The sequence below is a fragment of the Sphaerodactylus townsendi genome, linkage group LG04 (genome assembly GCF_021028975.2).
Source record: "Sphaerodactylus townsendi isolate TG3544 linkage group LG04, MPM_Stown_v2.3, whole genome shotgun sequence".
Classification (NCBI taxonomy): Eukaryota; Metazoa; Chordata; class Lepidosauria; order Squamata; family Sphaerodactylidae; genus Sphaerodactylus; species Sphaerodactylus townsendi.
Window position 1 is genome coordinate 89,343,923 of NC_059428.1, and position 16,928 is coordinate 89,360,850.

General features: G+C 38.8%; 1 long non-coding RNA gene across 1 annotated transcript; it reads left to right on the forward strand.

Annotated features, from left to right (window-relative positions):
* Positions 1-440: 440 nt before the first annotated feature.
* On the forward strand, positions 441-16,351 carry LOC125432068. The gene is made up of 3 exons (XR_007244390.1): positions 441-453; positions 9,071-9,075; positions 16,207-16,351. It is a non-coding gene; the product is annotated as an uncharacterized LOC125432068 (long non-coding RNA).
* Positions 16,352-16,928: the final 577 nt, after the last annotated feature.

Genomic DNA, 16,928 nt, shown 5'->3' on the forward strand with positions numbered 1-16,928 from the left:
GTTTTTCAATACTAAATCAGTTCATCTGTCATTTTGATCATTCATGAACAGAACTGAACAAACTTCATTCAAACAGGACAGTAGCTTTAAATGAAAACTATACTTGTGTCCTGACCCAGATCCTTAGCAGTAGGATTGCAACACACTTGCCTTGAACAAGCAGAACATTTTAAAAACAGTATTGTATAGATTTGTATCTCTAAATGAAAAAAAGACAATAAATGTAATACTGCTAGAAAAAAGGAATCCTGCTAGGAAAAAAAAAGAATCCTGCAAAATAATTTCAGTACTTAATTGCAACTCCAAAGATGTCTGCCGAAAAATAAATACAGTGTTCCTTCACTTAATCCTGTTGTGCTAATGAATTTGATGCCTGCAGAGCATTTCCAAAACAAGACATGTAAACTTGAGCATAGAAAAAGGGCAGAAACAGAGATTTCAAAGTCTCAGAAAGTGCATTCCTACTGGGAATTTCCACAAGATGCTGTTTTCTATATAAGGACACCTCATTTTTTAAAAACTAAACTATTGATGAGCAGGCTGTTTTCTAAATAAATGCATAAGAAATGGAAGACACAGCTTGAGGAGGTAATTACAAAACCATGACTAGGGACAGAAATCTGCCTGTGTCTCCTGCTGCAATTATTTCTTTATTGGAAACCAGAGGCTTTGCACAGGCTTTTTTTTATGGCCAAGTGAATGTGGGGGAAAGAAGAAAACATTGGAAATTATAAGCGGTGAGGCAAAGAAGGGAAATTTTTGTTGTTGCTGCCCTGGCAGAATAAATCTTATTTCTAATATTATAAAAAAAATTTTTACACAGTGTAATTCTTTGGCACTATGTTCTAGTTTTTCTGTGCATTCCCTTTCTTCACATTTGAAAATTATGGGATAAATATTTGGGAAATACAGGGTAGTTGACACCAAAATGTCAAAAGCTTAGTAGTATCCAAAAAGCCATAAAATTATGTAGCTGTCAAGATCTTACCCTCAGGTAGAGCTTGAAGAGTAAATATTTGACAGACATATCACTCATCTTGCTTTTTTTCTTCCTAGTGTGTCATCTGATTCATTTATAGTTTGTTTCAGTTGATTGTACACAACCATTTTCTTTCTTACATCAGTAGTCAGGTAACTGTGTGCTAATCAAAATATCAGACTCCTAGGTATAAGCTTGATCACTGCAGGAATCAACAAAAAGTATGTTTTGCTTTGCATAATTTGGTATCTTCGGTGAGTTCATGACAGGATTTTTTAAATTTGTTCTGTTAAACCACCGCCTCTTCTATGACCTTTCACACATGGGAATAGCTGCAGCTGGCATAGTAGGTACTCAAGGATCAAAAGAAGCAGAGCACAAGACAAAAGCTATCAATCCTGTCAGAAGCATCAAAGATGGCCATGAATACAGGAAAAAAAAGCAGAGGAGGTACATGTAAGCCCTCTGACCAATCCTATAAAATATATATATTTCTCACAGCAGTATATTTTCCTTTAAAAATCATATTGGCAAAAGCCAGTTGCCAAAAGCACTCCTATGGGTGTAGGTAGCCGCATGATCACCTGACCACAGCCAAAAGGTCAAAACTACTTTAACAAAAGCTAAGATAATGAGTTACTCCAGCATAACTTGGAGGCCTCATTTGAGTCACGAGAATGCTTGATTACCACACCTTGCTATAGAAACTGTTAAAGACAAAGAAAGATGGAAAGCTAAGACATTAGCATCCAGTTGCTGAATTTCACTATCTCTTCTAGCAACAGATGGTTCCTTCCTTGCATTTCCCCAACCTATAGATACATGATCTCCGCTACAAAGAAGATCCCATCCTTGAATCAATCAAGCCTCATTCAAATCTGAATACCTGAAGGCAAAGACTGTAAGAGCTACTTTGCATAAAGCCATTCTGTAGCTTCCTGAGATAATCCTAGGACCAATTGACTCCCATTGTCCCAAGGTGTAGGGAACAATAGAAGAGCCGCTAATTAGCTCACCCAGCAAGCTCCAGCATGGAAATTCTAGAGAATTTAGAAAAAGGAAACTTAAAACTCACTTGTTCCCGCCTCTTCCTGGGCAAAAGAGTATAAAAGGTCAGTTCACCCCAACTTGCATGTATGCTTACTAGCCTGTACCTTCCCTTGGTCTGGTCAGGTTGAGACATGAATTCGTCCTTAATTGGGTTTAGGTGCTGGCAGGGAATCCCTGCCTTCTACTTCTACCCGTCTAAGAATGCGTTAGGAAGTAATGTATTTACCCACAACAACTTATTCCCTTCTCTATTATCCAATCTATCTTTTAAAACCTTTTTTTATATACCAGGAACTTGAATGTATGTGCCCTTATGTCTTACTGTGCGTGTGTATTTTTGAACAAATTTATATAAAATGTTTAAACTCAATTTGGACTCTTGCTACTCTGTGGAATATCCATTGCTAGAATTCCTTCCTCGTATTATACAGTCTAAAAGATCCCCTCTCGGCCCCTCTCGCTGCCAACGTGAGAGCTCATTCCCCTTTGCTACTTTTAAAATCCTATGTGTGCTGTTATATGTTTAGCAGCTGGTGGAGAATCCCTTTAATAAAATCCTTATCCCTGTTAACGCCGTAACATAATAAGGGTTCAGAGCCCTTCGGGGACGGGGCGGTATATAAGCCTAAAGTATAAATAAATATAAATAAAACATACACTTGATAAAAACTCTCTTGCTTATTATGGGTTTGTGCTTTAGGACTGAGGAAGTACCTATTGTACACATGCTTTAGTGTGAGTGAGTTTTGCCTTCCTATTGCTTACTCATGAGTATTAAACTTTAGGCAAGCTTTCAATAGGCTTAAATTGTTGCCTACAACCTCATTGATGTCTCTGGTTCTTTTGCAATGACATAACCATCATTTTAAATGCACTTTAGATAAAGAGGCTCTTTAGTGCTTCGTTCAGAGAAGTTCTAATTTAAGGGCTGTATAATCTGGAATCTACTTATGATTCGTCTTCTACACAGAGTGCCTGCTACCCTACACAACCTCACAAGTTGCTAAATGTCTTGTCTCTTTTAGAATCTACAAAGAGCCATGACCACTTTCACCACTCAGAGCCTCTTTCACACTCACAGAAAGGGTAACCCAACCCCCTCACCGAAAGGGTAACCCAACCCCCTTTAACAACCATACATAACCATCACAACCACACATAACTCAAACACTTCACAGAGTAATAAGGGTTCAGGCTTAAACACTGGTCCATTCTACACACCCAAAATAAGACATCTGTTGGACGTCTTAAAAAGAGGCAGCTTTGGGTGTGCTTTCAAGATGGCAAAGGCATCAGAGGGAAAAATAAATTGTTTTCCTGACCATTTTGCTCTCTGGTCAGTTTTACCTTCTGCTTGAGCTCAACTTTCTCCCTGCCGCCATTCGCTGAAGGTGGCCCTAGCCTAGGACATTCGCTCTGCAGATTCTCATATTGTGTCATTGTAGCTTTGAAGATATCTAATTGAAAACAAAAAAGGGAAAAAACCTACACGTGTAAAGGATTGCGAGGAAAAACTAACTTTATTAATGAACTTTATACACTGAAATGATTCACAGATTAACTGCAAGTGGAGGAAACTCCATGGGAACATTCTGCAAATGGTAGCAGAAACATTGGGCTCCTGAAGAAGGCAGAAAAGGATGGGCACAAGTTGCTCAGAAATTTAAAGTAAGAGGTGGGGGCAATGGTGGAGCTACAAGGGATGGGGTGTGTGCATTGCACTGGGTGTGTGCTTGGGGGTACAACAATCACCTTCCAACCCCTTTCCCCTTCCCCACTTGCCCCGCCTCGCCAGGCCTGGCCCTGTCCAACCAGCCTGGCCCATTTTCAGCTGTCAGAAAGCTGTTTTTTGCCGGCTGGAAAAGGCTATGTGGGGGTGGGGGAGGGGGAGGGGAGGGGCTATGGGGGAGGGGTAAGGGCCGCATGAGTGCCCAGGGCGCACTCCTGCTCAGCTACACTTCTGGGTGGGGGTTGGGAAAGGAAGGCAGGAAAAATAAAATGCCTACTGCCCTCCACACTGCAAGCAGGAGACATTTTCAAAACAATTTCAGGACAAACATTGCTAATTTAGTGTTTTCACAAAAAACTTGTTGAGTTTAAATAAAATGTCCTGATGCCGTTTTGGAGAAAAAAAACATTCTTTTAACATCCCGAAGACAGAGGTGGGATCCAACCAGTTCTCACCACTTCTCTAGAAGTGGTTACTAATTTTTTCTGAGTGCCGAGAAGGGGTTACTAAAGCAACCTCCCTGCCCAATAGGGACTGGAGGTGCATGTGTGCGACTGCGCCACTGTTTGAATCCAACCACCATCGGAACCTGTTATTAAAATTTTTGGATCCCACCACTTCCCGAAGAGGTTTTATTTGTGTTGTGCAGAAAGGACCTTTGTGTACGTTATCCTATTTAACACGACCTTCAAATCATCAGTAATCATCATGAAAATTGTTCTTACAGATTTTAAAGTTAAAAGGACTTTCTGCTTGACAATTCTAAATGCCTTTAAAGGCCACTTGCCTAGAGTTTATTGAAAAATTCATTTTGACTAGCAACAATGAATATTAGCCATGATAGCTACACAATATCTTGATGTTAAAAGGCATTATGCCAAGGAATGGGCAATTGCCCAACTATTTGGCTTTGTTTCCTGTTTGGGTATAGCTAACATGGGAGCTGAAAGTTCAGTGGATTATTTGCTCACATCTAAGTTTCTCCATACTTTCATAGCGTCGGGGTGGGAGGAATCACTGCACATGTGCAATTACATCTGATATCCTGTCACAGTTTAAGAGAAGAGCATTTACATATTTCCCCTTAATTCCCTTATATTTAGTGCAATGGAAGAGGGAGTGGGCTAAAGTTTCCAGTTAATTTTAGTTACAGGAGCAGAATCTCTTTGCTCCCCCTTTTTAAAAAAATCTACCATATAGCAGCACTGAGGGCAGAACATTAAACTTAGTCATTGATGTGACTCTCCTAAGGTTAGGATTCAGCATTATGCATACATAATCTGCTATGCATCCCTGTTTAAGAGGTATCGAGGAGTTAAGGGGTGAACATGTTTTGGATGCCGCTGCAAATAGGTTTTGAGATTATGTTTCTAGTAATATTTTTTCCAAGCTATTATAGGCTTCAGCAAGGGACAACATACCCAAAGATTCAATAGAAATGCCAATTTCCTCAATTTTGTTTGTAATTAATGGGAATTAATATTAATAATAAAAGGGGTGGAACATATTGTGATATTACAGAAGGATACTCGTTACACCCAGCTGCCATGTATTTTAATCCCCGTGCAAACTACAAGCTAATTAGTATGTGCACAATAATAACATATCATAAATAACATACATATATCAACATCCATAACCACATTTCTTCTCTCATAACAGATAGACTATACTGGTAATTCTCAATACAATAATATTCATAAACGTGTGCTTCCTTTAAGTCCGTTTCTTTGGAATTCAGTCCAGTACTAGTCCATCATAAGTACTAGTTTATAAGATAATAAATCCAGCATGTTATTGTCAAAAAAGTCACCTATGGACGGGCCTGTCCTGTACACAAGCTCACTATCCATTAACTGGTGGTCCAATCCTTATTAAGGCAAGGAGAATCATCTGCATCAAAATGGAGTATGCGTTAATGTGCCGTTTTCAAAGATATTCTTCCTCAGTAATGTGATTCTCAGCTGTAATATTCATTTCCGAGAGTAGGGGGTCTGCACATATTCAGTGGACTTGTGCACAAATCATTAGAAATTATGCAAACAAATATTGTAAATCATTAAGTTTTCTCCTGTGCATTTTCTAGAGGGTTAATGGACCCCCACATTATATTTAACGTATTTATCTTATTGCACACATTAATTTATAAATGTATAACAATATTAAAAGTATAAAATTATAGGCATTATCTATGTAATCCATTCTGCAAGGCAATAAAAATAGTACCTAATATATGTATATGATGGTTTTAATAAATTTGCTATCTTTTCCTACTTTCCTATGTATGATACTGAAATCAATTGTACATGTAATGTTCAAAAAAGTTAAATACATTAAATAAATTCATAGGAAATTTATTTATTTATTTATTTATTTTGAATTTTATATGTTTAGGTACTCTTTTTAATGTCTTGCAGAATGGATTACATAGATAAAGCTAGACCCTACCAGGCTGATCCCTGCATTAAACTGTGGGTCTTGCCTGGCCTGGTTGGGTCTAGCTTTAAACAGCTGGCTCCACTTCTGAAGCTCCATCTCCAAAGTCATGTGAACATCAAGGTGGAGCCAGCAGTATAAATCTGGACTCAGCCAGGCTGAGCCTGCAGTTCAATGCTGGACTCAGCTTCACCTGACTGTGCCCAGCATTCAACATTACACCTGCCTCTGAGACCCATGTGGAATTTGGAGGCAGGAATATTTTTCAGTTGAGTTTAATAAATCAATTTTTCAAAGAAAAAAACCTTGAAAAGGTGATATGTAGTACCAGCTTTTTTTTAAAAAAAGTGGGTCCATTATACCCAAAACAAAGAATACCAAAAAAAGGTGACCACCCCTACCATGGAAACAACAGATGAGGTGAAAAGGGTAGAGAAGGGAAGAGAGTCTCTGATATACAGATCAGGTGTAGCAGGTCCCATAGACAGGCCAGCCAAGAGTCTGGGGGATTATTTATTTATTCAATTTTTTGACTTATTCTGCACAAGCTGGTGTGAGTAGGATTGTGATTTGGAAGGGGCAGGATTGTGATTTGGAAGAAGGTGAAAGGGATTAAAGGTATGTTCAGCATCCTGGCAAGGAAAAGGAGGCTTCCACTTGCACGTAGAGAGAGAGAGAAGCCAGGTGGATGCCTAGGACTGCAGAGGACCATTGGGCCCTCATTGAGGCAGACATTAGGCTGGTACCCCAAATTGAGGTGGAGGAGAAGCACAGGGGGGCAAGGATGAGGCAGGCAAGCCAGGCAACTTCATTTTTCAGTTGCAGCTGCTTAGAAGAAAGTAAATGGTCACTTCCAGCTTTATGTAAATGGTCACTTCCAGCTTTATACTATTTGAATATTCATTTTTACCATGATATACTCCACTTTGAGGTCTTTGTTTACAAAACAGACTATTAATTTTTAATTTTAAAAAATGCCAGGAAAAGTAGCATTTATTGAAGTTCTTCCTGGATTGCATTTCTTTAAAAATATCGATGTATAGTGAAGGAGATAAAAGGTGGATATATGCTTGAGTTACAGATAATTCCATACCTTCTTTTAGCAAGTAAAATAGTTCATAATTTGACTCCCACTCAGGAGTAATAAATGTCTACAGTAAATGTCTGATATTTCACAATACTCTGAATCACTTGGTTAAGCTAGTATTGTTGTTTTGGTATAATTTTCATTTAAAGGCCAGTAGAGGTCCTCTGGCCTGCTGGTTTTTTGTTGCAATTTTCTCTTTGAGCTGTGAAGCTAATGAATTTTTACACACTCAGTTGAAGGGTTTCCCAAGGTTCTGTGTTATTCATTTATATCAAGCAGCATGAACTTGCACTTTAATTGCAGAGCCTTAAATTATAGGTTGCTGGAACTCCTTTCTGTTTGCTTTTCTTTGCTTTTATTGTTGGTGATCCTCCTACATTAATTAATTCATTTAAAATAGCTTAAACAAATTTTGAGCAATGGTAGCTTCTTCTATGTTTCTCTTTTTGGCTTTAGGACATTTCTCCATCTCTCTTTTTCACATTAATTACAACAGAAATTAATTTTTTAGTCAGCCTCAAGAGGGAATTCTTTTTTTAACCACAATGGAAGCATGTACAAAACTGACATTTGTGCATATTTGGTTCATTATATTCTTTACATTTTTCATTTTTTTGCATATTTTTATTTTTAATATAGAACAGTTCAGGATATAGCTTTTCTTTTCTCCATCCAGTTTAGATAAAAATTTGAGGGATATTTCCTGTGCCTGCAGACTTTTTTACCAAACTGTAAGCTAGCAAGCTCAAAGAAAATATTCCTGTTTTACAGGCAATTTTTTCCATATCAATTACTATTTGGGAAGAAATTCTCACTCAAAATATCTTCCCAACAAAACTTCAGGAAACTTTCAGGAAGTAGTCCCATTTATAAGAAACTAACCTCACCCTGCAGTGTTTTGCAGAGAGGCAGAGTGGATAGCAATCAGCAGTGAAGATGGTTGAAGATAGCATGAGGCACAGAGCCTTGTATTTGGAACCCATTAAGAAAGGCATTATTACAAAGTGGGCCCAGCAAGTCATTTGACAGGCAGATGATAATGGTAATGGTAATTTAATTTCTATACAGCCCTCCCTCGGAGGGCTCAGGGCGGTGTACAGCACACACAATATAAGTAACAATAAGCAGCATTACAAAATTTCAAAACATCAGCAATCATGGTAGAACAATACAACATTATAAACATAACAACAATAGTCAGATGTCAGGCCACATAACAATAAACAATATTTCAAATATCAATAATCAAACATAATCAACATAATAATGTTGCATAGCAACAACATTTCCTAACAACATTATATCATAATAGCATTATAACAAAATAATAGTATTATAACAACATTATTATAAAAGCAGAGGTGCCCCTTATAATTGTGAGGGGGCAAAAACATCAGCAAGGCTCTCTGCCAATTCCACAGCCTAGTTACCCCTTCTACCTGTATTGGACTGCCAGACATCTAAAAATATTGATTATATCTCATTCTGTCTATTAATAGTGAACTGAACCTGATATCTGTTATCTACCATATACAAAGCAGTAATAATAATTGCTATTGTTTCTGATTTGTTTTCAGCTGCCATTGACCCAGATAAGCAAGTTTTAGATATCTAGATAGGCAGATCATATGGAGAAGTGTTTGGTAAAGCAGTAGAGTCAGCGATCTGAGCTGTTTCTGTATTTGACCTGTGCATATATTTGAACATCTTCTATGTCAGGTGATGGTGACACTTCTTGGCACAATAACATTACAATGTTGAGCTGTGAAGCATCCCAAGATGGCTTTAGGTACAGTTGTCATTTTCCAAGGTTGAAAACTGTTTAATTTTCAGGATAGTCCTATTAACATGTGCACAGGAATTTATGAATATTTCTCTCCACAGAACCATTTTATGTGCTGATAAATTTTGGAACCTGCAAAAACCTGAACTACCTTGGGGTAGTGCCTCTAGAAGAGATTAACAAACAGATTTTAATGCAGTTGGTCCTAGTAAAAGAAACAATAACTACTTGTTTGGACTATGGAACTCCCTCAAGAATTGCAGATGAATAGCTTTTTACTTTAAATAAACTAACAAAGAAATGTTTGAAACAGGAACAAATTCCAGGTTAACTGACTATAAAAATCAATTTGACTTAGGATATCCATTTAAATATTTCTGTCAGGGTACTGTTGCTATTGACCAATAGAAAATTATGTTTAAAGCTATGTTTTCAGGAGTTTACTGGGGTGGGGGAGCTCTGAATTTTGCTACATTATCTCCATTTTTCAACTATTTTACAACTAGGCCTTTCTGTGAGATGGAAACATTATTGCTTTATTTAGATTTTTATTTCCTTTTTTAAAACAAACATTTAGTTTGGGATTAAAATCCTTGGCCGTTTCCGCACGGCCCTTAAATGGCGCCCTGGGGATGGGATAAACTCCATCCCCAGGGAGCCATTCGCACAGGCGGCATCAGGCCGCCCTGAAAAACAACCCTTTAAAGGGTTGTTTTTCCCCAGACAGCGTGTTCCCGGCGGCGCGGTGCGAACAGTACCGCCAGGAACACGCTGTTTCCCCTCCCCGTCCCACTCACCTTGTCCCCGTCGTCGGCCTGCTGGCCGTCGAAGCCCCGCCCACGCTGTCCTCCGACCCCTGGAGGCCGACGACGGGGACAAGGTGAGTGGGACGGGGAGGGGGGAAGAGGCGGCTCCATGCAGAGCCGCCTGCCGTCTGCCGGCCTCTCCAGAGGCCGTCTGCATGCTTGCATGTGAACGGCCTCCGCCTCCACGCCAGCAGAATTCTTGCCGGCGTGGAGGCGCCTCGCCGGCCGTGCGGAAACGGCCCTTCATTCAAACGTTGTTGACAAAGCACAGTTCTGAAAGCATACTTATTCAAAAGCAGTCCCAGAGGGGCCAGTTTACATCAATCTACATTTCTCTTGCGCTCATGATCTATTACAACCCCAAGCTAGGATTTTTTGTTCTAGCATGGATCATCTTACACTTACTTACATTGAACCTCACTCTTTCACCCACATTTGAGAGATCCTGCTAGAGTTATTTACAATTCCCTTGGTTTTCACCATCCTGAAAAAAAAATTTTCTTCTAATTTTATAATTTCCAAAAAGAGAGGAATTTTTGAAAACAAATTTGATGTCATGATGAAAAAAATTAATCCCATTTCCATATCAATTTTTGTGTGTATGACTGCTCAGTGTAATTTGATTTATTAGAAAATAGTCTTGCTGTTTTATTGGTGTAAGATCCTAATTCAGGTTAAATATTTATAAATATGAACCACAACAACCTTTAGGGTTCGATGAAATCAAAGGAGAATTCTTGGTCAATTATGGTCTCCAAGTATCACCAACAGGAAAAAATATCTATGCTTACCATGCCAATCATATGTGCATGTTCTTGAAAGTAAGTAATGTGGATATAAACACATGTACTTAGTATTACAGATTTATTAACATTTATACAATTCTAAACTGAGTCACAACTTTTGAGTTAATGGACTTGGAAGGGTATAACTCTGCCTGGGATTGCACTGTATATTTCACCAATTTAAATGAGACATATCTTAATAGCAATCATGTTTATTTGATTTCAGACAGTGTAGGACTGTGGATTTAGGATCCTCTAACTTCCTTTTAAATATGTCCTATAAATTTATTACTGCTTCTGCAGATGGCTGCCCTGAGATCATGTGATTAATTGGACCCAAACCATGTAATTGGTAATGATTAATTTAAGAGGGTTTTTTTAAAAGATAAAAGTGAAATACATTGCGGAGTAGTGCAGAATAAATGAAAAAAATTCTACACTCATTCCTCTCTGTCTTTTGTTTCTGTTTCACAGGCTTTTAAGTTCTGGGGTGAGAAATGGTGCTATAACTCTTCTGGAGATGTATGTCAGGGTTGTAAGATTATCTGTGTCCTCAAACTGCCTAATGTCTTCTTTCCAGGCATATAGCATCACTCTTAAACTGTCTTGCAAGGGTGTTCAGTATTCATCTAAGATGACCTCTTTATTTTTCATTTGTCAATAATTTGCCAATAGCTTAGCGTGCATCTGCTTAATTAGAAGTTTGAAGAAGAGCTAAATTGCCAGATGGCTAGTTTGCTTAAAAGCTGTTTCTGTCTGATTGAGGCCAAGGACGCCTAGCAAAACAAAGGAGAGGATTGTTGACATTGAGTGAACACACAGATGCAGTACAGGGGAGAACAGATCCCATTTCTGAAAAAAAGAGGACACTGAGGTCAAATTATGAGATAGCCAGCACAAAAACAATGAAAATGGTAAACTAATGGTACCATTTATGGTGGCTTTCTGTAGAAACTGTGGAATTGACAATTCCTTTCCTCTGACCTACTTGGCCATTTGTGTTAGCAACTGATAACATTTCCATATTTGGTTCAGGTGACGTTCCTTTGCAGTCTATTTCAGCAATATATGTCAAGAGAAAAAGAAATGAACCACTGGAATATTAAAGTTTTTGGTTTCAACTCATTGATTTATTATTTACTGCTTTTATCCCTTTCTTTTTTTAGAATAGTCAATGTAGCAAACAAAAACATATTAAATAAAAAGAGAGAAAAGCAAAAGCATAGATAGGGCCTTGTTATCGATTGCTCCATCTTCTGAAGACTGGCTAGATACCAACAGAACAGTAGAAACAAATAGGCTGATGGAAAGCATTTTAAAAAGATTTTTTATTGCATTTTTTATTTAAAAATAAACTGGATTATGATACCTTGCTTCCATGGAAGCTTATTTTCATTGTGGAGTAACAGAATCATGCCCTTCCTGTCTGGGATGTATGCATGTGTTCATTGTTTTATCAGATACAGCATGGTGTAATGGTTAAGGTTCCAGGCTTCCATCAGCCTAAAATGACTTTAAATCCAGCTTGTATTGTTTGGTTTTATTCCAACCATAAGATAGAAAACATTGCATGTCAATATGATTCATGGGGAAATTTTTAAAGATTTTGGACAACTGAAATCACTTGCTAAGACTACATCCACAAACCCATATGCCTCTTTTTCTTATTAAATTAATGGCACACTTAATTAAAAAGTCATTAAAAGAGAGGTGTTTTTAAATTGACCTACTTCCTTTTAGTTTAGCTATCAACTGGAAGCCTGCACTGGCTTCCAGTTGAGTTCCGAATCATTCATAAGGTATGGGTGCTTACCTTTAAGGCCTTACGCGGCCTGGGACCTTTGTACCTTCGGGACCGTCTTACCCCATATGTCCCTACACGGCCTCTACGTTCGTTAGAGGCCAATTTACTGGTGGTCCCTGGCCCCTCGATGATGCGGCTGGCCTCTACCCGGGCAGGGCTTTTACAGCCCTGGCCCCTGCCTGGTGGAACACGCTACCACCAACTATCCGGGCCCTGTGGGATCTTGGAGAGTTCCGCAGGGCCTGTAAGACTGAATTGTTCCACTGGGCGTTTGGAGGGGCCGGCCGCTGATGCCCCCTCCCCTTTCCCCCTCCTTTTCTTTACATTCTGGGTTCTCTGCTTCTCTGTTTTATTTTCCAGGGTGGATCTATGAAGTTCTGTTTTTATGATTGGATGCCAATATAATATTATTGATTGTTGTTTTAATGGGGTTTTTATTGTAACTATTGTTTTATTGTGTTGTTCACCGCCCAGAGCCCTTTGGGGGAGGGGCGGTATATAAAACCAATTATAAATAAATAAATAAAATAAAACAATTCCCAGCCAATCTATATGTGAACATTGATTTGGATAATGATGAAAGTAATGCACTTTAATATGACATAGTGTCATTGGTGAATATTAGTGAACAAATAAAAGGGCTATCTTGTTTAGGACATTCTTCCATTTTCTTTAGCACTTAGTAAGTCTCTGCCTTAGTCTATTCACCTTTACTTCATGAACTACTGTGCCAGTAAATGTGGCAGAGTGACTGCTAGAAAGCTAAAATGGGTTGAAAAGTCACAGGCAGGCTTCAGTCTTTCATTTTGGAGAAAATACCCCTGGGAAGTATACAACTGAAATGCACTCTTATGCTTTAGGCAAAAGAGACTTTGAGACATCAGCATCCTTCATTCCAATTTCCTTTCTCACCCTCCACCCTTTTTGCAATTCGTAATAATCAATGTATGTTACAATAAGGAAAGGGCAATGATTGCTCTTTTTAACATAAGCATGAGAATGAGTAGGGGGGGAAAAGTAGATGAGATGACAGTACAAAGGTTATAGCAGTCAGAGTTCAGGATTCCAAAAGAAGAAGCAGAGTTGAAAAGAAGGAAACATTATACAAAGGTGACTTGATAATGTGGTTGGACTTAGTACTCACCTGCCATCTATCTTTGGGAGCACATGTCTGTGCACAGTCTTGTCTTGATTGCTATCAAAATCAGATACTTTATATTATATACACACACTATTTGTAGAGGAAAGTAATGCAGATTTTATGTTTTTAAAGTTTTCAGATCTGTAATTGATCTGTAACATTACAAACTGTAACATTAGATGTCTGTTTTAGAACCATATCTACAATACATCAGGTGACACTGCTTTCCCTGGTGTGAATGAAAGTAAGCATACTGGAAGGAGAACCTGGTTCTGATTTTTTAGTCTACCCTAGATTAGGGATTAGTAGTTGTGCTTCTAGGACCAAATCTGGTCCCCTAAAAAGCACCAGCTGGACCAAGAGGTAAGAGAATTGTTGTGGCATCAGGACTTCTGCAAGATGGCAAATTTCTCTTATTATTCTCTATATTCTCCTCAAAGCAAGCCCCTCTTGTTAAACTGTTGTTGTTCAGGTTCTGAGACACTTTTGTAGTTCTAAAACAAGCATAAGAAGTTACAGCAGCAAATTGCATCCCTACAGTTTGAAGAAAACCATCTCCTAAAGGCTTAAATAAATAGTTCATGTTCCTCATGAATGGCAGCAGGCTACCTGGGCCCTGGACCAAGAGGTAAGAGAATTGTTGTGGCATCAGGACTTCTGCAAGATGGCAAATTTCTCTTATTATTCTCTATATTCTCCTCAAAGCAAGCCCCTCTTGTTAAACTGTTGTTGTTCAGGTTCTGAGACACTTTTGTAGTTCTAAAACAAGCATAAGAAGTTACAGCAGCAAATTGCATCCCTACAGTTTGAAGAAAACCATCTCCTAAAGGCTTAAATAAATAGTTCATGTTCCTCATGAATGGCAGCAGGCTACCTGGGCCCTGGGACGAAGCCAGTGCTGGAAAATGAAGCTGTTCGGCTAAATGGAAAACTATTGACTACTGAGTGTTGTCATCTCATTTCAAAGCATGAACAACATGCCCACCTTTGACAAGAGACAGAGGAGGAAAACAGCAGGGGTTGGAACAGAAGGAGGCAGCTCATGGAACTGATTCACATTTGATTGTTATTAATAAACTGCAGGGTTTTGAAATGCCTCTTTTCAGGATTTGGTGGATGCTGAAATATCCTTTCTAAACAGTTATTTTTTTTGTTATGACGCATGGCAAAACAAACAAGCTAAAGACAAAATATTTACTTTTAAAACTTGCACAGCAGTCTTGATCCCCCATGTTGAATCTATGTGAACCTCCTATCTGTGACAGGCCCTGCAGCAGTACTGAAGAGACTGTAGTATGTTTATAATCACTGTCATTGATGATGCAAGAGTACAAAAGGAAGAACCAAGGTAAAACATATCCTGGCAGTGCAGAATTACAGCCTTCTAAGCCACTAAGTCAATGGCAATGGAAATGGCCTTTGTTCTTCTTGGAAACAAAGAATAATGAAAGAGTTAGTTGTACATTTTTCACAGTAAATTTATGGCCAAAAGAAGAGCATTGCAAAAAGAAAAGATCTACCCATCCAAAAAATATGCCACATTTACAAGTCTTTTAGATCTTCCCTTCTATCTTGTTACACACTCTTCATTTTAACTAATAGCTAGTCCTTTGTTCGTAACAACTAACACCGCCCCCCACGTACATCCACACTTCTTGATGTGCAACTTATTTTATAAGAGGTCCATCAATCCAACATTTTGTTACTAACAATGGCCAGAAGATGTTCAAGGGAAGCTTAAGAGCAAGACAACATCTCTGTCATGTAATTTTTATTCACATTTCTCTTTACAATTTTACAACCTTCCAAGGCATGTGTGCTTCTTCATACCTTTCAAAAGAAGGGAAAACCAATTCTATCTCTTCCCTTCAGGTGAAGAGCCCTGCTTCTAATCATAGAAAACAGAGAGGATTCGATTGGTTGTGGTGGGTTTTCTGGGCTGTGTGGCCATGGTTTGGTGGATCTTGTTCCTAACGTTTCGCCTGCATCTGTGGCTGGCATCTTCAGAGGTGTATCACATGATTATGATAAAATCACCATATAGAAAACAAAATATCTGACAAATGAACTCATCTAAAGGTTGCCTGGCTTTACCAAATATTAACCTGTAGTTTGCATAAGTGTTACAGATGCTATTTAAGTAATCTACTGCCTATATATGTTTGTAATTATATCTTAATTGTGTTTTATAAGCTATAAAACTGTAAAACTATGCCTACATTAACAAGCATCTTTTGAGGGTGGCATGCAAGGGAATCCCTTGCATGCCACCCCTCCCTCCCTCCCTCCCTCCCACCCTTCCCTTCCCCCCCTTTCCTAACCCTATATCGTCTGCCAGATGGTAACATTTCAAAAAGAGAGTATGCCGGATGAGACGGGTCCTTCAGAATATTCTGAACTTTCTTTAGGCAGCGGGAGTGATAAAATTCTTCCAAAGAGGGGAGAGGACAGCCAATAATCCTCTGGGCAGTAGTGATCACCCTATCTGCCACTGCGCAACTGGCGAACCAATCACAGATGCAATATGTTAAGACACTCTCTATAGCACAGTGGTAGAAGGTCACCAGCAGTTTTTCATTCAGTTGTTGCTTCCTTAAAAGTCTCAGGTCTGTGCTGGGCCTTCTTAATCACCGTGGCAGTCTGAACATCCCAGGTCAAGTCCTCTTTAATCATAACATCCAGAAACTTAAAACTGGTCACCTGCTCTACTCGATCCCCATTTATAACCAAGGGCTGAATTTCTGAGCTTTTACTTCTATAGTCTACTATAATAGATAACTTAGCTTGGAATGAGCTTCCTTGACTCAAAAGTTATATCATGTAAATACTTATTAAATGTCTGTGGATGATTTTACCATTATACAGATGCTAGTGAAAGAAATATAATGAAAAATATTTCAAAAGCTGCCAGATCCACATCTAGATAAGTGCATGGATGGGAGATTTGTATATGCCATTTTGAATTCCACAATATTCCATGAACCAGTTTGGTGTAGTGGTCAAAGTATTAGTACTGAAGTAAGTCAGGGGTGACTTGACAGCACTTTCTACTACCACATTAAAGTAAAGTACTGCTACATCTTAAAGTAGTGTTGCCAGACTGATTTATGATGGACCAAGAGGACTCTGTATGGAAGACAGCAGAATCTCTACCTCCTCAGCCAACCCTTGGGGTGCATAGTAGTACAGTGCCAAAATAGGGAGCCCATCCCTTGCATTGGCTCAGTGCACCCAAGGGGGGGGGGAACTATGTCTGGACTTGTCTCCCTCCAAATCAACTTGCACAATGCTTCTCTCATATCTTTCCTGACAGGATTCAGTTTACACA